The 24442-nt window shown below is 38.6% G+C and overlaps 1 protein-coding gene and 1 non-coding gene across 6 annotated transcripts in view; both read left to right on the top strand.

Annotated features, from left to right (window-relative positions):
* The window catches only part of LOC124788047, a 108472-nt gene that overhangs the window by 69463 nt on the left and 14567 nt on the right, over window positions 1–24442 (top strand). The gene's annotated exons all lie outside the window — the stretch shown is intronic.
* Window positions 20515–20588, top strand: Trnat-ugu. Its single transcript has one exon. It is a non-coding gene; the product is annotated as a tRNA-Thr (tRNA).

Genomic DNA, 24442 nt, shown 5'->3' with positions numbered 1-24442 from the left:
GTGGTGCCATAGATGAATGTTGAAAATTAGGTGGACTGATAAGGTAAGGAATGAGGAGGTTCTACGCAGAATCGGAGATTTGTCCTCTAGCCAATCCTGCTGACCTATTTTTCACTTCCTGTCAGTATCATTTTTTAGATGTTTGTATTCACTTTCACCTGCTTCATTTGCTGCCTTTTTTATATTTTCTCCCTTCATCAACTAAATTCAGTATCTCTTGTTATCCAAGGATTACTCGTACTGGTTCTTTCAGCTTATGCTGGTCCTGTCTCTCTAATATCGTATGTCTTTGCAATTTTTCAGTTTTAATTTACAGTTCATAACAAATAAATTGTGGTCATAGTCTACACCTGTCCCTGGAAATGTCTTACAATGTAAAATCTGCCTCTGAAAACTGTGTTACCATTACGTAATCAATCTGAAACCTTCCAGTGTCTCCAGGTCTCTTCCACGTATACAAACTTCTTTCATGATTTTTAAACCAAGTGTTGGTGATGATTAAATTTGCTCTGTACCATTGCTAGTTCCAGCTTAAGAATTTTCCTTTTTTGACAGAATTTACTTTTTTGTTTACTGTCCGAGTATTGCTATTAAGTGTTGATGGATGCAATTTGCCCATCCATTTTGTACGACTGAGGATCTGCTTGAACACCCAATTTTATTTACCAAAATTCTTAATAAATCATTCATAGTTATAGGAGGTTCCGGTTATGATTCTGACTCGTGTCCCTTTTTAACTCTACCTTATACTCGTTGTCAGTTCAGTTTAGTATGTATACCATATTTGATGGCGAATGCAAATGTTTGAAATTCCGTTTCTGTTTGTGCTTGTGTTTGTATGGCAATGTCTGTGATGTTTGCGTTCCAGTTCTTGGCAGTGGATTCCACTGCATATGGCATCTTTTCTGTCTGTGAAAATCGACCAATTATGTTTTGTACTCATCATGGTTTCCTGTTTCCACTGACTGTTATTGCATGGGAGTGACTTTTTATTAATAGTGAAAGGGTTTTATTCGAACATGAATTTGCACTAAGTGTGAAATTCTGGAGGTAAGGCAGTACCGGAACTGATATTGTCCCGTCCCAAGTGCCATGTGTAATCTCCCAAACTTATTAATCGATCAATGCAAACTTATTGACAGTGGTCATGTGAACCTAATAATAGCAAGTGAATTTTGTAAGGGAGTCGTTTACAAAGAGAATAACTGGTTAGTGGGGAGAAGTGTTCAAGAAGTTAATGTTATGAACAACAAACACCACTTCCTATACTCCCAGCACACTTGAATCTTGATTAATATATTAAGAAATGGGGTGTTACTGGTGGACGGTTTGGGTTATTGTATGTTCCACTCTACACACGATTTTTCACCCAGTCGCATGTGTGTGCCAACTTTACCTTGCGAATAATGTGCGGTTGCTGTTCTTGAAAGTTAATTACTTGAGGGGATATGCTAAGCGGTGCTGCTAGACTGTGTTGTGTAACTACCTTTTGCAGTTGGGGCGGTTGCTGAGAGCGAGCCCGATTTATTCTAGCTACTAAACGGTTAAACAGTTTCGTGAAAACTGTTCTGTATTGTAATTACGATGTCTTCTCTTTACATCTATTTTTACAATTACGGATTATACAGATAGCTAAGGTCACAATATATCATAGACCATAACACATACTGTCTTATTGGTTTGTCATTAGCTTCTTGAATGAAAGTTCTCAAGTATTCTTCATTTGTTCAGATGTTTACTTTCTTGCCCATGCCCTTTCCTCCATGACTTCCAAGGCATTGCTGAGCCGAACACCAAAGCATATGTGGACCTCCACAGCAGATGAAGACTCGCATTCGCTGTCGTGCCCTATGGATATGCTGAGATGACTTCCTTTTGCATCCATGTGCACATACATCAAACCAGGGTGTGCACATCCAACAACTGCCTAAACTAAGTTTTCAGTTTCCACTAACATCTGTTGTCAGTCTAATTGGTTAAAAGTAGAACATGTTATTCTGTAGATCACCATGTTACACCACAAATAGTGCAGTCACACACGGTAATGTATGAAATGATGAGGGGTACCACGAACTTGAAAATTTGACAGCAAAACATAAATGAAATAATTTGGAAGTAATTAATGTGTTGAGTGCTGTGTGGCTGCTGGTGGGCACATCAGAACTGCATGATTGATGGCGTGTTGCCACCGCTGGTCACAGCTTGGTCGCACTCATGCCTGAGCGATGCACCTGCTGGCCTGGTGATGAAACGTCCATCGCTAATCGTGCGGCAACCAGTGTGTTGAACTGGTCACCAGTCCATTTAGACAATATCTACTCACTACCTAAAAGATAATTAAAGCAGCAATGATTGTGTTTCTGATTAACCAAGTGTGTACAACAGACGGTTCATATACATGTTTCTAAGAACACAATGTGGTGCAGAGTAACAATGGGAAATGTTAGCAATGGTTTTGAATTGTTAATCTGAAGTACTAGTTTTGGAGGTGCCATGTCACTGATTGCACGGCCCCTCCCACCGGGGTTAGAGTCGTCCCTCGGGTGTGGGTGTGTATGTTGTTCTTAGCTTAAGTTAGTTTAAGTAGTGTGTAAGTCTAGGGATTGATGACCTCAGCAGTTTGGTCACATAGAAATTCACACACATTTGAACTAGTTTTGTAGTTTTGGATGGGTAATTGACACTCATTACTGAAAACAATTGACTAGTAATGTGTGTAATTAATTCAAAAGGCTTTTTGGCTTGATAGCGTACTTGTTTGGCAGTCTTTTTGTTGTGCCAGTCTGACTCAACATTTCCACTATATGGAGAGCAGCAGTCTACCCTTTTCCTAATATTGTCGTTGTTCCTTCCTGGATTTTCCATTGTCTCCTTTTCTGTCATAGTAAGCATTATGTACCTTCTCACTAACATTCATTTACATGTACAGGACTTAGGAAATTGGCTAGTGAATCTCTTTAGGATTTCCTACTGGCCTAATTTAGAATCCGCATTGGTGCATAAATCACAATTAACCTTGAGCACAATTGCAATGCCAGAGCACGAACCAAGCCAGCAGAAAATAAGGGTTTGGCAAACAGTATAAAATGAAGCGTACAGTATTATTACTATTATTATGTGCAATTAGACCCTGTTGGATCACGCGAAGCTTCTTGATTCTTTTTCCTTTTTTTCCCCCCACACTGCTCCATAGTATTAATATATTCTATTACTTGAATTTTAACATGCTGGTGTTACTTTTATTGAAGTTAATGTAGTTTACTTCTTATTTAGATCGCAAGAACACATTTTGTCTTTTTATTATTATAGAACAGAACAGTTAACTGTCTGAGACATAGTTAATAATTACTCTATTATACTTTCAACGAGAAAACAAACTAGAATTATTATTCTTTCTTAGTAATGTTCTTTTGGCTTTAAACGACAGCACTAGTGTAATGCCTCACAGTGCTTCAGGTGTGAACGAAAATAAAAAGATTTATTACAATTCATCATAGATGTTGGGAAGTTATCATCACTGTTGTTGACAGTGCTGCAGTTACTCCATACAAAATAATTATAAATGACTCTTGCGATTTCACAAATTTGCTGTAGCTGTGTTATTTGATATATTGTCACAGGGGCTTGCACAGACATAGAAAACTCAGTTTTTTAATTTATTAGATGTGCTCCGTAGGTGCCCACTTACTGATTCTGCTCATATCAACTTGATAACTAAATATTTCCCACATTTAGTGCAAAATGTCCCTGTCTGTATGTTCAGAAGCTCTGTTTATTGAGCTCGCAGTTTTGGTAGGTTTGTTGGTAGAGGAGGCACAAACGTCGAATCTTTCACATAACCTCTCACAAAAAAATCGCAGGAGATTAGGTTGTGAGAGTGTGGAGACCACAACATGAATTGCTGATCAACAACACCCTTATGGACACTCCATCTGTTTTTCAATTTCCTGTTTAAGAATTCATGAACATTGTGATGGAATTGGGGTGGAGCACCATCCTGTTTGTAGATGAAATCAGGTCTGTTAGTCTCCAGTTCTGGTATGACCAAATTTTCAGCATGTCCCGTTACACACATCTTATAATGGTCTTTCTGCAGTAGGAAAAGCAACCATAAACTTTAAACCATGAGACTGCACAGAACACCTTAACTTTTGGTGAATCTCAAAATGGGGTGCACAGTAGTGTGGGGAATCTTTGTCTCCCTCCCCCACCCCCCCCACCCCACCCACCCCACCTGCGCGTGCACACACACACACACACACACACACACACACACACACACACACACACACTCTCTCTCTCTCTCTCTCTCTCTCTCTAAATTGCACTTACCATCACCGAATGGAGTTGCCACTTGGTGGCTCTTTGTTGAACTTCCGAATGAAGTGTCATTGCACTGTTACAGCAGACTGGTGTGAATGCATTTCAAGCACAACAGATGCTTCCTCAGTGCCTGTCACTATCTAGCTTAAGTGCTCACTGCTGTGTTCATGCGGCAGAAATCTAAAATGCACTTGCAACAATCCAAAACTTTCAAATTTTTCTATATGAGTGTTGTTTTGTGACAATATGTCAATGTAGCTATAGTGAATTCATGAAATCATTTCAATCATTTATAAAGACAATGTATATTATGGGCACATTTTGATTAGCATGACTAGTTACGGGGCAGGATCATGATGTTCCTGAAGCCTCTGCATCTGCCCATACTTATTGTGCCTTGGTGCCACACAACTAACAAGTTGGTCTTACAGAGGCCTGACTAATTGTACCGTGCACTCCGTCTGATGCCGCACAACTCTGCCCAGGAAAGGGGCAAGCATTTTAACTTCACTCTATGACAAATGATACTCACTAGTCTTCCCTATTGGCATTGACACAGTGCAAAATACATTACAAAATAATTTACATAGTTGTCCATTATTTGCAGTGATTAAAAACATATTCCATTTTCAATTTATAAATGACATTTTAAGATGTACAGCGAAAAAACCATATAATTTTTACAATATACGAAATTTATAACAGTTTCTAATGGCACATCAGTATGAAAGTGTAACAAATTGTGTGTTAAGTTTCTGCCTGTCTCCCAGGCTCTTGAACAAAATGGATGATTGTGGATGCCTACCATGATTTGATCAAGATGGCTGTGTGATTAGAGGCGCCATGTCATTGATTGTGCGGCCCTTCCTGCTGGAGGTTAGAGTCCTTCCATGTGTGTGTGTGTGTGTGTGTGTGTGTGTGTGTGTGTGTGTTTTGTTCTTAGCATAAGTTACTTTAACCCTTTAACTGCTCTGGACGTGTTAACGCATGTACGTTTGTACTTGTCCCTGTGTGCTCTGAATGTGTTAACGCGCGTGCCTTTGTATCTGTTCCTGTGTGATCTGAATGTGTTTATGCGCGCCACCAGTCCTTCTACCTGGTACTCTGAACGTGTACCAGACAGGTACAAAAGCGAGCCCATTAACACGTCCAGAGCAGTTAAAGGGTTAAGTAATGTGTAAATCTAGAGACCGATGACTCAGCAGTTTGGCCCCTTAGGAATTCACACACATTTGATTGAGATGTAAGAGATTTTCTTTTCTGGAAGATATCATCACGGATGATGAGACTTTGTGTTAACAGTATGAAACTACCACGAAACATCAAAATGTGAAATTCACATGAGGGTCAGCACTTAGATGACATAAATGACATTCAAGCCAATGTGACAAGCGAATTGAATACTATCTGAAACACAGGACTTTTCTGACAATTTCATGTGCAGTTTTATGAATGTTCTGCATGTTGTACATAAGTGTGTGCGTGTGTGTGTGTGTGTGGGGGGGGGGGGGGGGGCGCTATGTAGAACACCAGAAGCACCAGAACCACAGTCTTAACATTTCTTTACTTTCTAAACGATAGAAAATCCAGGATGGAATAATGACAATATTATGAAAAGGATAGATTGCCAATCACCACATAGCGGAGATTCTGTGTCGCAGAGAGACACAACAAAGACTGTTAACAAGTAAGCTTTCGGCCAAAAGGCTTTTTTTCAGAATTAGACAAAATATACACATACACATATTCTCGGAAACACAACTCACACACAGATGACTGCTCTCTCTCGCTGCTGAGACCTGACTGCGGGCAGCTGCACGTGATGGGAAAAGCAATCTGGGTGGCCCAGGTACTGCCAAGTAAGGAAGAAGCTGGGGTTGGGAGGGGGAGGGATAATAGGGTAGGGGTGGGGACCAGTTAAGTGCTGCTTGTGGAAACACACAGGGACAAGGTGAAGAGAGGGTAGGGCAGTTGCTTTTTATTGTTCCAATCTAGAAACTTTTTAGGGACTGATGTAGCAGGTCCTCCTGTAACTGGATGGGGAGGTCAGTTCAGAAATGAGAGGAAGGCAGTGACATTCCTCATCTCTAACTAGACCATTCCTAGTTAAATGTTGTAGCATTCAAACCATCTTTTCGATTGATTAGAGCTTTATCTTTTTTTTATGGCATTGAGGAACTGTTTCTATATACTATTTATACATATATATTATTTTCATATTGCATTGATAACTTTATAAAGATATGTCGATAGTCAGTGTTTGCAGTTTCTCTTTCTCCACACTCGCTCTGCTACTTTGTCCCGTTTACTAGTTGTACTCATTGTTTATATAGTTGGTGGTTATATATGTACTTTGTCACTTACTGGTCATTCATATCAGACCTGCTGTGAAATTTTTATAGTCATTTTCAGTCACAAAAGTCATAATTCGTAACAGACGAAGTCAAAAACATTTAACGTGCTTTGTCTGTACTTATCTTTGCAAGGGCTCCTTCAAAATGCAACTGAAAAGATAACCTTAAAATTTGTAGAAATTACCTGCCCATCAGTGTAATACAAGAAGTAATGGGTTGGTGAATAAATTTGACTTGTCACCACGAGTAAAAAGAGATAAAGCTTAAATGCCTGAAGTGGAATAAGTAGTTGAAGTTTTAAACTGAATAGGAATGTCAGCTGCAGCTAAAGGAAGAGGTGGAAACAGATTATATAGCTGCTTCAGTGAGATGGTATTATGCAGTCATTGTCAGTATTAAAGGGAATCATGAAGTTTACCTCCCGTTTTTACTGCTTTACACAAATGTCTTTCTAATGCCTTCATCTGTTTGAAGGTAAATAAAAAAAACACTTATGGGTTGTAACTAAGTCCTAACTCCTTGATCACTCTGTCATCCTGATGCTTCATATGATCACCTTTGCCTTATTTGAACTTGACTCACCCTCTTGGTGGCTTTCTTGTTGATGTGGACCTACTATGCAGTGGTGACTTCGTTTACATCTCTAAGAGATCTCAGTGACAGTTTTGGGTGGACAGCTCTCAGACAATTCCAAAAGTGAAGGAACTGAACTAACGATATCAGCTGCATCAGGACTTTGTACGGAATCAGCAGCGAAGAGTGAAAGTGTGTGCTGGACTGGGACGTGAACCTGGGATTACCTGCTTATTAGGCAGCTGAGCTACCCACTGCAGTGCCCAGGAACTGTTTACTGCAAACATGCAGACTATCTCGGCACGCTCTGTGGTTGACTCGTGCTCCCACTGAGTACCACCTATCCGCATTCACCGTCCATGAGAGTTGGCCAGGGAGTGTGCTGAGATAATCCGTGCTTTTGCTACAAACACTGGGTATGGGAAGTGCAGAGGTTGATGCAACTGCCTAGTAAGCTGGAGATCCCGTGTTAAAGTTCCAGCCCAGCACACAGTTTCACTCATCACTGCTGATTCCGCACAAAGTCCTGATGCAGCTGATATCATTAGTTCTTTTCTTTTACTTTCCTTTCCTTTCCTTTCCTTTCACCTTTCCCCTCTCCCCTCCCCATATACATAAATTGTATAATAGCTGCAGTCCTGTGTAATACACATTTGTATAATTTCAGCTTACATAAGTATATTGAGAGACAGTTCTAATAACTGTTCATTTATTTTCTTTGTTGACTATCAACTGTTTTTAATATTGTGGGAGGCGCTATATCGTTTTGCAGATTTTTTTTATGGGAAGTATTTAGTGTACAAAATATTAAAGCATGTAAAAAACTAAATTCATAGCAGCATTAGACAATAAAACCCTTGGCAAAGAACAGTGACTACCCCAATGACAAAATGTAGAGTTCATTATTACATTAATTTCCTCTCATTATTTTGCCTGGAATGTTTCTTCTGTGGTTAAATGTATTTTGATTTGTTTGTTGCATTCATGTACCATCTTAAATCGTGAAAATGTGTGCTGAATTATTTTCATAATTTCTTCGTTGTTCATTTAGTTTCCATTTCATGAACTGGAAATCATAACAATTATTTATTACAAATTACACTGCAGCTGCTGTTTACAATTTTAAGACACCACTCTCTCCGAGGGACTCACATTCAGCCCGTTCGGTCACATTATGCATTATCTTTAGTTGACGAGACAGCTGTCACTGCACGATGCATCTTCTAGCGGTAAGCATTCACATTGGTAGACTCCAGATGATCTGGATCAGGAGCAAAGTTTTGCTGTTCTGTTGAGTGGTAACGTGAATGCCTGTGGTGTAGAGGAATATATATGATGTGGGTTGTATTTTTTTTCCTTGAACATCTGCCTGTGTTACCAGACAGTTTTGTTTCAGCTATCCATATTGTTTTGTTCTAGCTTTCCATACTGGAACAACTTATATTAATCTCTACCTCCGTAAGTTTTGTATATCTAGCGATTAATAATTTTATCTTTTATCTGTCATTTGTATTGTCTTTATTGTAGGGTGCTCTTTTAATTGTGTACTGAACGTGACAGTAAAGGTAGCAAAATAATGGTCTTTGTGCGTTATTGTTGGAAACAATTACAGTTCATGCAAGCTGCTTATCAAAAAGATGCAATTATTTTACATTTATGCATTTTGCTGAATCTTATCTTTAAGAATATTCACTGCATGTTCATTCTTTTAGTTGGCTTTTATTAGGAAGTAGTTAATGTACTTAAAAAGTCAGAATAAATTATATTAATTGCAAGAAACAATATAAAAAGGAAGAATGGTTATATAGGACATAATCATTTTTGTAATTACTGTAACTTCACTGTTCTGTTTGAACATACTTTGAGAATATATTGTGATTGACAATGTGTCCAGTTTTGTCATGTCAGGTCGTAAGCTCAAAGATGAAAAAATTAATATTGAAAAATAGAGTGTGTGTGTGTGTGTGTGTGTGTGTGTGTGTGTGTGTGTGTAATAAGTTTGCAGCAGTTTCCAATCAAGTTACATTGCCTAAATTCATGGTTTTACAGATTTTTTTCCTGTTGCATGTTCCAGTGCATGTTAGATATTACAGAGACTCCGCCACGCGGTTTGAGGTGTCATGTCATGGATTACGTGGCCCCTCCTGCAGGAGGTTTGAGTCCTCCCTCGGGTATGGGTGTGTGTGGTGTTCTTAGCATAAGTTAGTTTAAGTAGTGTGTAAGTTTAGGGACTGATGACCTCAGCAGTTTGGTCCCTTAGGAATTCTCACACATTTGAACATTTTGAACAGAGAATCCAATATACCGTATTTACTCGAATCTAAGCCGCACTTTTTTTCCGGTTTTTGTAATCCAAAAAACCGCTTGCGGCTTAGAATCGAGTGCAAAGCAAGTGGAAGTTCTGAAAAATGTTGGTAGGTGCCGCCACAACTAACTTCTGCCGTCGAATATATGTAGTGCTACACAGGCATGCTTTGTGGGCACAAAGATAAATACTGGCGCCAAAACCTCTGCACCAGTAAATAAATTACAAAAAAAAGGTTGAAGACGAGCTTTTTTTTCTCCGCCCCGAGTTTCGACCACTACATTTTCATACATTATCCAACGAAGTAAATACAAATTCCGTATTGTTCATCTTCAAATGTAGCAGAATTTCAATGTACTACGAAAATCCGACTGGCAAGACTGTTAGGGATGTTTGTCAATATGGCCAACTCTACGTTCTGAAATTTTTCCTACTTGTGAGAAGAGATGGTTGCTAATAGGAACCTGATGAAATGTGAATCACATGCAGTATTCTCTTCACCATAAGAATAATACGAATATAAACATTTTGCCATGTATTCTTTCGTGTTTGCTGCTATCTCATTTAAATCCTGTCTGCCTAATAAACTACGAAACTAGAGTGAGAGAACAGCAAACGCGGAAGAATATACGTATCGTGTCATGTTTATATTCGAATTATTCTTATGCCTAATAGTGATACAGCCAGAAATGAAGCACGGCAACTGACTAGATTTTTAAATGTAAGATGGCTAATTTCTGTGTAGAATCTGATGTACTAAAGAAGTGGCTGCAAAGATTTTCAAACAGAGAAAAATTTGCACCTAACTCTTGTTCAGAACATGTTCTATCATACGCAGTCTATTATTTGGTTCTTGTTGATCATTATCAAAGAAAGTAGCAGTGTAAGTAACAACAAATAGCAGTCTCTTGCCATTGTTTCGCTAATGAGACGATACCTCTTTTTTTTTATCATTGTAAGCGGCGGTAGCGCACACAAAAGCAAGTCATGCCGCGAGCGACGACAGGCCGTAAACACGCACTATCAGAATGCGACAAACAATGCATGACACAGTACAGTAATGCATTTTCAACTTAGGGTGACGTAAACACCTATAACAAAGAAAACGGCACTTATCAGATCAAAGCAAAGTAAGCAATCGATTCAAACCAGACGAAGCACGTGAAACAGGAAGGGTACCCGTATAAATACGGATGGAGCGCCTGACACATAGCAATGGCTACCTGGTAAAGCTTAACTGTTAAGCTTACGACTCGAACCAAACTACTGTAACTGAATCGTCTTTCATTCGACCTAAATTGTCTCATATTACAATGGACCAACTTTGTTTCGATTTGGATGTGCGGCCTAAAACTTTTATCTCCCCTTGAATTTCGAGTCTCAAATTTCAGGTGCGGCTTAGATTCGGGAAATTTTTTTTTTTCCTTTATTTCGAGTCTCATTTTTCAGGTGCGGCTTAGATTCGAGTGCGGCTTAGATTCGAGTAAATACGGTACTCTTCTTGTCAAATGGCTCTAAGCACTATGGGACATAACGTCTGAGGTCATCAGTCCCCTAGACTTAGAACTGCTTAAACCTAACCAACCTAAGGACATTACACACATCGATGCCTGAGGCAGGATTCGAAGCTGCGACCGTAGCAGCAGCACGGTTCCAGACTGAAGCACCTAGAATCGCTTGGCCACAGCAGCCGGCTCTTCTTGTCACTTTTTTTCTGTTCTACCCAGGATTTACTGAAGTCTAAAGGCACAAGCATTGGAACAAGGAATGTTAGAATGTTGTGGAACATTAACCCACAACTTGTTTTTCATTTTTAGGTGTAAGTACTTAGTAGTTGATCAAGGGTGTCAACAGACAATTTACTCCTATAGTAGTCATAGGACATTCCTACCCTTTTTAGAATTTCGTACGTCAATCAGTAAAAGTGGAACAGTTGCAGGATCACTTTGTCTGTCTGTCTGCCCATGTGCTAAGAACCATTTTTCACATAAACAGGTTGACATATCAACTTGAAATTTGTGTTGCATAATGAGGTCTATGGTCTCTTGGCAGTGTAAAAAAATTAAGCGTCTACGTCCTTGCAGTCAAGACACTTTTATTTACATGATGTATTTTGATATCTTGCCAGTATTAATATCATTAGTAGGCAAAAATTGTTGAAATTCTTGATTCCTGAGATAGATGAAATGTCTGTATACATAATTAAGTTTGTTCGGACCTCCTCGGATCACGAATCCTACTTGCACTTTTTACTTGAAGATTTTGCCATTGCAATGCAATGTAATGTACTTAAAAATAGAATCTTTTTTATGTAGTTGAACACAGTACGATTTTCTTTCCTTTCTGTGGTGTTTATCCCGTAGAGTCTGGGATGATCTCTAGAGAAACATCAAATGTTTACGGTAATTATTAGTGAATCAATTCGTTTGTGGAAGAGAATGAAGACATAGAACTAAATGGAACTGCGTAAGCTGATTTTCTATAAAAAGTATTTGCAAACCTCTTCACTGATTTCTAGATCTAATGTAACATCAGATCCCTTTGGTATGTAGCTACATGCATACTTTATTCTGAAGAGACAGTGCTCCTCTTGGACTGAGAAAGATGATGTTGGTTTTCTGGTTTTTGATGAGAGTTATAAGTAGGGTCATCTAAATTGTGCTGTACAGATGACTTAGGATATACACCATAGTGGGTGAAAGCTTTTTTTTTTGTAAGCGTACCATTATTAAAGAACTACTAAAGTGTTTTTAAAGGTACATCTAAGAAGGTTGATATTTGATTTCTCAGTTACAATAAGAAAAATACATGTTTCACTGTTTTTGGAAATTGAACCCCTAAAGGGGTGAAATAGGGATGAAAGTTTTTATGGAAATATTTCATTGTGCAAGCATTTTTGAAGCTAAATCTATGAAAATTTGTATTTGACTTCAGTGTTAGAAATAAAACGTATGCATGTCATTGTTTTTGGAAATTCAATCTCTAAGGGGGTGAAACAGGATTTGAAATCTTTAATGAAAATATTTCATTGCAAAAGCATTTTTAAACCTGAATCTTTGAAAATTGGTGTTTGGCTTCTTGGCTAGAGATGAAAAAATATCTTTTACTGTTTTTGGAAATTCAATCTCTATGGGAATGAAGTAGTGTGAGACTAATACATTGTCACTCAGCCTAAACTGCTAAGGATGGAAACATGAAGTTTTGAGAGGGTGTGGATCTTACACTGTAGGCATCGTTTAAGAAGGGATTGTCCGAAATTCCATTCCTAAGGGGTTGAAATAAGGGATGAAAGGCTTTTTGAAACCATGTCGCTATTAAGGGAATTTTGAAGCTAGAACTGTGAAAACTGGTATTTGGTTTCCTAGTCAGGAAGTAGAAAATACATGTCAGCATTTTTGGAGGTTCAACCACTAAGGGGTTAAAATAGTGGGTGAAAGATTAAGTGATTTTGAAAGTCTTCATCCGTGACAATTGGTATTTCAGTTGATATATAGAAATATTTGTTAGGGGATGAAAGTTGCCATGGAAATATCTCCACAAAAACGTAAAAGGTATGATAAGCAAAAACTTTAGACTCCAGTTACCAGAATCTTTTTGGCCAGAAGTACGTTCGGAAAAGACTGTGCATATATGACCATGATTACAGTGAAAAGCTTAAAAGGTGTTGCAGTTGTTGAACAACATGAAAATTCGATGAAATAAAAAAAAACTAAATCTCTGCAGCCCATACAGTCTATGCAAGCGAACAGTGGGCGCTAAGCTAGTCATGCTACATATAGTTGGATACTACATTCTTTACATAGATAATATGCCCTTCTCTCAGGTTTTCTCGGTGCCATTTATTAATGATGAGCTTCCAGCTGTTCTTCAGAGTTGTTTTCATTTTATGCACAATATTTCGACAACCGACCCATCCGTCTTCTTCAGATGCTGTGAATTTTGTCATTAAGTGTACTTACTGTCTGGACTCCAACCAGACTGGGTACACATTGTTAGTGTCTCCTTCTTCTAACCACTCTTTACTTTGAGACATTGTTAATCCTATAATACAAATAAAAAAAAAATAATCATCTGATTGTATGTCTTTAATTTAAAGTTCTTTTCACACTCACCATTTGTTTATTCCCATATTATTTATTCCTTTGCCATTGTAACCAGAAAACGGTGTTACTTTAGTGGTCATATATTCGGCTGTTTCTTCCTCGTATCAGTGTGACATACTGAAAATAGAATGTACATACAACTTGTATTCTGCACTGTGGTGAATAAATACCTCTAGGATGACAACAATTACAAACATTTCTGGGCAGTTCACAAACTCAACTGAATGGCCTGTTAACAAATCTGTAGTGAAATATCAGGGAACTGGCAAATGACATTTTTGCATGTAGCAGGAAAATAATAGATTTCTGGACATGAGTTCTTGTGCTGAACGTAAGTGTCTTAGTCCCCGCTACGAGTACTCAAGGTTTGTAAAGGGAATTTAGTTACACTTAGTATAGCTAACTCTGTTCTGGATCTACGATTGTCTAACTTTAGTTTTAAAATAAAAAAAGACTCTTAATTTGATTGTAACTGACTACATAAACCACATACAAAAGAGAAACACAGGTTACAACTCCGCATAGCATGTGGTCGTAATGTTGAGTGTCACTATGTAGCTTGTTGCGGCTACACATCAAAACATGTCACATAGTTGCTTGGCAGTGAAAAGAGAGATGGCTCTGCTTCCAGTGCTAAAAACAGTTTCAATATTTTAACTCCATTTCACATGCAGCAAAAAAGAAAGTAAAATGTACCAAATATAAATTGGCCAATGACTACAGTTTGCACTGTAAACTTTTCAGTATATGCACAGTACTTAATTTCAAAATATCAAAATAACTATAAACAATATTTTAAAGAGAGCCAATTCATCATAAGTCTGCAATATCGAACTATAAGGTGTGAAAGAAACAAAAATTTTTTATTGAGTAGTTTCCTCAGAAACTGGATGAGAAAGATTGCACAGTGGAGAACGTTCATAAATCCCAAACCAGTGGTTCTTAAATTTTTATGTGAATAGTTTGCTTTCTTTACATAAAACATAGATTAACTAAAGCTAGAACAGACGCCGTGTGGCTAGGGCCTCCCGTCGGGTAGACCATTCGCCTGGTGCAAGTCTTTTGAGTTGACGCCACTTTGGCGACTTCATGTCTATGGGGATGAAATGATGATGATGATGATGATGATGATGATGATGATGATGATGATAAGGACAACAAAACACCCTGTCCCTGAACGGAGTAAATCTTCGACCCAGCTGGGAATCGAACCCGGGCTGTTAGGTTTGACAGTCCGTTGCGCTGACCACTCGGCTACCAGGGGCAGAAGGCATGGTGCACATTACTTTCATTGGTGTAGAATTTGAGCACGCCATGCCACTACCATGTACCTACTATTCCACCTGTCACTTCACTTGTCAAAAGGTTCTGCCTACGGGACGGAATCTGTATGTGCCATCTTTCTGGGAATTGTTTGTTATCGTGTTTTAACAGTTTGTGAGCTACATCCTCTGAGGTGGAATGTTGGTACCAACCCAGCATTTTACTAAACAAACTTGGAAAATTACCTTAAAACCTCACTCAGACTGGCTGGTGTACCAGCCGACAGCTGTTAATCCGCTGCACAGGTTTGATCAGGGTCTGGTTCACCTTTCTGTCTTGTAGACAAGCGCACTACTTGTTACACTATATGAGCGGGCTTGAACATAGTAAGTCATTAGTGAGGTAAAACGACTGACTGAAATTCTCTGCTGCATGTTCTCTTTCTATGTTCTAGCTATTATTACTATATCATTCCCAGCAGTGTCAGTTCCATTTTAAAAATCATTTATTCCGGTTCATAATCAGTATTAAAAAAAAGGGTTGCTCGATATGTTTTGACAGCTTAACTCCATTCTCATACCTTGATTTTTTTTCCTTGCGCTGTTTCAAATATATAAATTCGCAATTTAATGCAAATGAAATACGTTTGGTGATTTACTTGGAATATACTGTGTTAAGGGACATACACCTCAGTTGTTCATAAACAATCACTTTGGGAAGTATTTCTACAAATGTTTCCTAAATAGTGTGACTGCAGCAAGTTGGTCAAGATGTTGCACCTCTTCTCTAATAGATTTCTCATTGTACATGTAGCCAGTGTATTATTAAGTCAATTTCCATATCACACAGGTGTTGTTGACTCTCTGCAGGATTGGTGAACATGTACCAGAAACAGCAGATGTAGATATGCTTGAAAAATAACATTATCAATGTACACTGTTGAATCGCATTAATGTGACCACATGCCTAAAGCCTGAATAATCACCTTTCACACTGCGGACAGCCGTGAGAAATGCAGGGAGTGTGTCGGTGAGGTTAAGGAAGATACCAGTGTAGGTTAAAGAAGATACCGACATGGATGTGGAACCATGCCGAATCTAGTACTGTGGCCAGCTGTGATAGATTTCTCAGTTGAGGATCCACGATTCGAACAGCTCGATTGAGGTGATCCCACAGATTCATGATTGGGTTTAAATCCAAGCAGTTTGATGGCCAGGAGAGTGGAGTAAACTCATCCTGGTGCTCTTCGAACCATTCAAATACATTGCGAACTGTGTGACAGGTTGCACTGTCTTGCTGGTGGATGCCACCGTGCCGAAGAAAAAGAAATTGCATATAGTGGCTGACATGGTTTCCAAGGATAGATGTATATTTGTGTTGATCCATTGTGCCTTCCAGAATGATAAGATCACCCAGGGAATATTTCAAGAACGTTCTCTGGACCATAACATTCCCTCCTCTGACCTGGACGGTTTCAACAATTGTTGCAGGCTATTTGCTTTCACATGTTTTATGCCATACACTCATAAAATGTGATTCCTCTGAAAAGACCACCTGTCATCACTCAGTAGACACAGTTACGGTATTGGTTTGCAAATTCCAGCATTTACCATGGGTGAACAGCAGTCAGCATGGGTGCACGAACCAGGTGCCTGCTGTGTAGACCCGTGCATACCAGCGTGCGCTGAATGGTCATTGAGGAGACACTGTTGATAGCCCCTTGGTTCGTCTGAGCAGTCAGTTGCTCAACAGTTGCACGTCCATTCGCCTGTATGCATCTCCAGAGCCGTTGTTCACCTCAGTCGTGTATGGTCCGTGGTGCATCACATTTGCCTCAGTGCCAGTTTTGGTCTGTGCCATTTTGCCATGCACAGTATACTTTAACCATGGTGGCATACTAACAGTTTTCAAAGTTAGCCATTTTGGAAATGCTTCCACCTTTGGTCTGAAACCCAATGATCATGCCCTTTTAGACATCAGATAAATCACTCTATTTCCGCATTACGACAATGACTGCGATGTTTTCTCGTCCCTGTGGCCCACTTTATATACCCTCCACTGCTAGTGCTGCCTCCTGCCGTCTTTGGATGGTGATTGCATGTTGACGTCAAAAACGCAGGCAATGATTATAGTAATTTGACTGGATCATGTTTATCCAGTGTCAGCTACAAATCCACTTATCTTAAATGTTTGTCAACTCAGTAATTTAGTTTTCAGTTGATTTCTAAAATATTTATCAGTTACTATTGAGGCTTGTGATTCCAGATGTGGCCTTGATGATATTTTCTACAGAAAGATTGGTGTATTCCAGAAGTAAATATAACTACCACCCTACAGCTTGATTTCTCAAAGGAATAGTTCATACAGTTATTTGTAGGCGAATAGGCAGGGCAGGTGGTGGAGTGATATGTGATAGCAACTGGTCAGTATACCATGTTATCTGCTGCATCTGTTTGTAATGTACACTACAGGAAGTGCAGTTCACATGTAGCATTTATTGTCCCATTAATTTAGGTGTGGTGAATGTTTTTAACCATTGTAGTGTTTATTGTGAATAGTGCAGAGTGGAGACAACAGTTACTGTGTCTGCAAGTGATAAGAGTAGTTGTCCTAGCATATTATTTTTCCCATGGGAAGTAACAGGGCCCCAATGTATTGGCTTATGAAAGTTCGAGGGCTAGCCCTGATGGTCCGTTTTTTTTTTTTAAAAAGTCCTTACCGGGGTTGCAAAAAATATCTGGGGTCTGAGAAGTATATACTCACATACTTCTGTATTGAGAAAGGGGTCTTCAGTACAGAAGCATTTACTGTTGCTTCCTCATCAGCGATACTTGCTGGTCTGTGCCTTACTGTGAGACATCACAAACTAAGTAATAACACTTGAGCAGTTTAAGGACATTGCTGCTAGTGAAATTTCAAGTGGGCAACATCGCAGAATAATTCAGTCATTGGTGCTGCTTTCATTGTTATATGAAAAGCAACTTTTGACAAAATAAAAGTGTTACATGGCTCTAATCAACAAACACACTCAAATAGTAAAAGGAAATCGTCTTGTTGTGTATTACCATTTGGAACAAAACAAAAAATGTGTTTTTGAGTTTGAATTGTAAACAAACTCAATGTTTTGTGTACAAGTATAAAATGGATAATAACCAAGACGTATTGGTATTGGGTTGTTTAGACCCAAACAGGACTACATGCTCAAGAATTTTACAGTTGCTGGGATATGGGAACACATCATTTCATTTATATCAAGAACTTGATTACAGAATTGTTGGGCACCATAATAGCTCTCATCAGAAGAAATTAAATTTTAGGTTGGTGGGGAGTTTATGTAGTAAACCAGAAAAAGAAAGCAGTTGTTAATAATGAGATACATGTAAACTAGGGAGAGTTGTGATAATGTGATAGACATTTATTAGAAGACTAGAAAGAGAAGCAAAGGTGCTTCATATTGTCTTTATGCAGAGAAGACGGGAAATATAATGGAAAAAGTAAGCAGAAGAGAATGGAAGGGTCATAAACACTGCACCTAAGACAAGATAAGCATGTTCTTATCAGTTGTAAACATTGAACCACTTAAACAAAGCCTGAAAGAAATAGTGAAGGCAGAAGTATCCAGTTGCTTTTTGTTTTGACATATATCACAATCTTCACACATTTGCAAATTCTGTAGGACAAAAAGTGCAACCTTTTGGCAGCTGAAGTGGTGCTACTGCTCAAAGTGGCTAGCCTGTAGTAACAGAAGAATGGCATGATACAAATGGAGAACTTGTTATTTTTAATGCAGTAACTTCCATATTTAGTAGTCACTAAAAGTTGTTGTGAATTTTCCAGTACGAATAGGAAAATGTGATTAAACCAAATAACCCAACTCCTGTTAATGTCAGTCTATAATAATAAAGTGTTAGCGCATTGTAATCCATATGGTTCACAGTGACAGTTGCAATCATATTGTTGAAAATTGTTTAAGACATGAAATGAATCGTAACCAGAAGAAGAAATGATTATGATTATATGCACATGCTTAGTGCATAGTGCATACTTTCTGATTCTTTGCACCGATTATAGTTCACTTCAAGAGTTTTTTTTAGCAGCTTTGTGACTCATGTTAATAGTTTACAATTAGACAAGATTTCTACATTTGGACATTAGGTGCTATTTCTTATATACGCTTTTTTTGCCGTGTCCTTGCTTCTGTCTTGTGTGCACCTAATGTGCTTATCTTTCCTGCTTCTCAAATGTATATCTCTCTTCAAGAATGTAACACTTAGTCTCCAGCATGTACACCTATGAAGCTTTCTTATTATTTATGTGCTTTATATACAGCGACAACTACAGCTTATCACACGTTCCATTACATTTACACAAAACCCAATTCCTGTTCACTTTCAGGCACCACTGCTTCATCATCAATTAACAGTATTGTGCTAACTTTCTGGTCTTGCCAAACAATAACAGTCTTTTACTTCCCTCATTCCCTATTCAAAGTACGAAACAGACACTATTGTTTACAATGAACATTAGTGTGTCTTTCATGGATTGGTTTTGAATTCTTATAAAAATCTGTGAGTGCATACTATTAAAAATTGCTTTGAAGAAAGAGAATGAGTTAGTTATCCATCTCTCTCTGTTATCAAACCTTTACTGCCTAATAAGGGAAAACATTTTATTTCATCCTACATTGTAAAACACTTTTTGGTATTTGCAAAAAATAATATACATTTCCTTAGTTTTCCTGTATAATTTAACACTATGGTGAAACACTTTCTGGAGTGCCCTCCCTCATGTCTCTGTTGTGACTGAAATTTGTTACTCATTCTACAGTGTTACTGTCACACTCCTAACTGAGATCCATTAAGAGCTCCCATTGCTAGATGTGATGCTTTTGCAGAAATTGCCATGGTGTTCCATTTTGTAACCTCAAATAAAACCTGTCCATCAACTTGAGGGAGACCAGACACAACAGATACATAAATGTTGTGAAAAAATATATGCCTCAAATGCAAATTACAGTAAGTGTTAAAGTGACACCCTATGAGGGTTACAAATTTAAGTAGCACTGCAACCATAAACTGACTTTTTTCAACCACTGTGCTGTGTCTATATATATATATATATATATATATATATATATATATATATATATATATATATGGATACTCTTTGCCTTTACAAATGTCTGCTTGTGTCTGTGTATGTGCGGTTGGATATGGGTGTGTGTGCGCGAGTGTATACCTGTCCTTTTTTCCCCCTAAGGTAAGTATTTCCGCTCCCGGGATTGGAATGACTTCTTACCCTCTCCCTTAAAACACACATCCTTTCGTCTTTCCCTCTCCTTCCCTCTTTCCTGATGAAGCAACCGCTGGTTGCGAAAGCTTGAATTTTGTGTGTATGTATGTGTGTGTATCGACCTGCCAGCGCTTTAGTTTGGTAAGTCACATCTTCTGTGCGAATGCAAAAACAGTGCTCGAATCAGCAACGTGCCGCGAGTAATGAGTGAGGGCATTACGAATGTAGTGCGGGACAATACATTGAGAATGTGGGTTTCGCGGGAGACGTGCCAGAGATAAATCCCTGCAGTTGCTCTGTGTCCTCGGTGGCTCAGATGGATAGAGCGTCTGCCATGTAAGCAGGAGATCCCGGGTTCGAGTCCCGGTCGGGGCACACATTTTCATGTGTCCCCGTTGACGTATGTCAACGCCTGTAAGCAGCTAAGGGTGTTAATTTCATTGTAAATGTATCCTTCACTTAATCCCAAGAGATGTTATTCTGTAGTACTCAAAAGAAACTTGACCATCTATCGACATTCCTTTTTACAAAATTAACTTACCTCAGTGCAATTATATAAAAAAAAGAAGAAAACCTTGTAATCCACAGTATGAAATGGACAGAGAAAGGATATTGGGTGGAAATAAACAACTACAGTAACTGACAGAGCAAACAAAGTTAATTTCTCTTTCTAATAACAACTGAAGTATTTTATGGTCTTTCTCTTGTTTTGTAATAGTTCATGATTACCATACTTGAGAATGAAATACAGCCTTAATCTTACAAAGTACTTAAGTCAGTAACTTTGTTTCCTCACAGCAGACCCTGCAACATCCATTAACTTCTATACAGTCGTAATGCCACGCTGATGCTCTTGAGTGTACCTCTCAGAGTTACTAGCTAATGTAATTTTACATTTTACCAAAAACTTGAACCGCTCTTCACTGATCATGATAAAACTACGAAAAGTAGTATCATCTTGAAATTTCTGAAATGGTTCCACAGTTTATTATGGTTATCTGACACTGTGCTATCATTGGTTAAAAAGACAGAACATGTTTCACATTCATGAAATGACAATATTTTTCTCACATTATAGACACAAACATCTCACAGACTGTTTTCTTCTCCCAGGTCTACCAGTTTGGTTTCAAAAGGAAGTACTGGGATGTCGGGTTTCACATAAGTGCAGTATGAGGGAGATGTAATACTTTGTAGAGTCTTAACATCTAAAATTGCCTTCCCTCAGTCTACTCTTTCACAATTTCTATTGGCTGAAGGACATAGAGCATTGTTGAACAGAGCAGTGAATTGCTTTGGAGGAGGATTGCTTCAGAAAAAATATTCTCTAATCCATCTTGGTTTATCTTCTTCATTAATAGATATTTGTCACATCCTAGTATGACCTCGTTTACCATCTACTGCATTGAAGACGCATTCATTTATCAGTCTTTTTTTACATTTGATCTTTACCTTAATTGCAAATCTTCAGGGTTCAGTCAAAGGTTTCATTCTCAATAAAACTGTCAAATACTCAGAATGACTTGTGATACCATTTTCCAGTGTTAACAGGTCCTCTGAAACTACAACAGTCAAAAATCAAAAATGCCAGAGCTCTCTCTCTCTCTCTCCCTCTCTCTCTCTCCCTCCCCCCTCCCCCTCCCTCCCCCTCCCTCCCCCCTCCCTCCCCCTCCCCTTCCCCCTCCCTCCCTCACTGTTACATATCTTGTTTGATGTGATGGTCCCATGTGACATCCACAGTAAAAAATCTATGTAATAAAATTAGCTGGATTGTTTTTGGTCTAAACATTTCTGGGGAAATTTGTTTCCACAGTTATTTTTGGACTAGTCTTCGTTGTCTTTTGTAGTGACAGATATTTCGCATGTTTCATTGGAAGTTATTAAGTGCTTATTCAGTACACATATTGTGCATTTTATCAGCATTTCAGTCAGTTGTTTGTAGTTTTGGTGTGTGGTTCATGCGAGCACTTGGTATTGTCCATATTTGAAATTAATTGCCTATTCTGAACTGCAGAAAATGGGGAAGTAGACCCTGTAACCTCCCCCTCACTTATCGACCTTAATGACAGTGAAAAATTAAACCGCGTGTACCTAATGGAAATTTGGGAAAAGCAATCGTCACCGAAGTTAACCTGTCGGTAAAGAGGGAGGAAAGGGTTACATCTAAATGAAAGGAAAAATGCAAGTGAAACTGGTGGAAATTAATTTTGAAATAGGGATAAAGTTAATAAAGAAATTAAATGTGCGGCCGTTACGTTAACAATTAACTAGCGGTAATTAGATATTTGAGATTTGGGGGAAATCACGGTCGCCAGTCCTGAGGACAATTACTATAGTAACTGAAAAAGCAAGGTAATTACACATATAATTAGCACTAGAAGCGTGGCAACTGAAGGTTGACACGTGTAGTGTGAAAACTGAAAGTTTGTCAGAAGTAATAAATTTCGCTACACTTAATTTAGCAAAAGAATTAATGAAACCGGAAAATCGAAAGTTAATTTAGTGACTGAAGTTAATAGTGAGCTTTCTTTCTGAAGCACATCGAAAGACAGTTAGTCTTGGACTACCTCAACAATCATTTCAAATGCTACTTGAATCTACGCAATTTAGAAATAAGAGAATTAACTTTGAACTTGAATTAAATGATTCTGAACAATTAACAATAGTAAAATTTAGTACGTACCAAGCTGAGCTGCAGTCACAGGTAACTAAAATACGGTAACAAAACTCGCACTCTTAATTCGTGCTTGTGCAATCTAAATATTGTAGCCAGCTGAACTTTGAAATTAAAGCAGTGAAATCGAATGATGCTGGCGTTTGAATTTCAACGACCCTCGGGCTCATTTCGGAAAAGGAAGGGACCCTGCTTGGCAATGCAATTGGGACAATGAGCAACAAAGGTTCATGCTAAGTTGCTGTAATTTTGCGAGGCAAATGGAACAATTTGAAAAGCTGAGGTCTGCCATACAGTTCTGAAACTTTACGTGCTTTTAGTCTTCCTTGTTGGTTGATTGAAGGTTTGAAGCCGTCGATCGAGGAGGTGGCGACAGTCACTCATTGTCGGCCGTCGCTGTTGCAGAAGCTGGATGTTGGCGCGCCTTCTTCTCGACACGGTCACCAGGCGAAACGGGCTCTTGATGTGCGCCAGCTAATGCTTCCCGTCCGCGACACCATGTCAGAAACTATCATCGCGAGTCGAGCGCAATTACATGCTGCCAAACCCCGAAAGCGCGGCAACTCGCGGGAGCGTCACACAACACACCTGCTCCACTCGCTACTCCAGCCAGCCTCTCACTGCCCGCGCCCCACGCGGCAGAGTTAACACTCCCAAAGATCCTACACACTTTGATTCTTCACACGACCCATCGATGTAATCGTTCGATAGCAGTTTTCCCTAGGCAAGACCCAGCGTAAAAATACAAATAATATTTACGAAACAAACCAATTATACATCGACATAAGTGCATAAATATATATATATACAAACAGTAAAACAATTACAATATATAAAGAGACAGAAATGTCATATCTTGAGGTAACAAAACAAGGAAAAAAAAATAGTACAATAGATGGAAATAGGAGTATATGCATTTCCGGCGTTACACGTGCCCCACATTGTCTGAGGATGTTCGTGTAACGTAAACAGACTCAGAAAATGTCCAAAAAAAAAGAAACAGCGGAAATGCATATGCTCAAAACATCAACAAAATTTAGTATTCGTCTAATTAAGCATAAATCAATTTTTAGACCATAATAATTGAGTGGAGACACTCCTAATCTTATTCCACTCTGTCATCTTGCACAAAATAAAACAGGTTGACAACATATTAAAATTCATAGAAAACATAGAAAATGGTTTAGCTATTCTAAAATTGTCAAAATTCCTAACACTATGAGAAATGGAATACTATTTGCAAAATTAATCAGAGTACATGGTCATAAAAACAGGTAGATCAAAATACGCAAATTAATAATTAATTACATAGAATACACATTTTTACATAACCTTTTCATAATTAATATCTCGTCATGAGATTCCACTTAACGCTAAACAAGAAAATAATATTCAGTAGATCGAAAAAAACATAAATATTGACAGCAGAATTCTTTCACATCAGCTGTCCGGGAAGAAAAACTATTCCGCCTTTCGTACTCGCAAGTACAAAGAATGCCGACAGCGGCACAAGAGCCAACAGCGGCACAAGAGCCGACAGCGGCACAAGAGCCGA

The sequence above is a fragment of the Schistocerca piceifrons genome, chromosome 3, assembly GCF_021461385.2.
Source record: "Schistocerca piceifrons isolate TAMUIC-IGC-003096 chromosome 3, iqSchPice1.1, whole genome shotgun sequence".
NCBI classification, from domain to species: Eukaryota; Metazoa; Arthropoda; class Insecta; order Orthoptera; family Acrididae; genus Schistocerca; species Schistocerca piceifrons.
The sequence above is the reverse complement of the archived record's forward strand: the minus strand, read 5'-3'. Positions and strand labels throughout refer to the sequence as shown.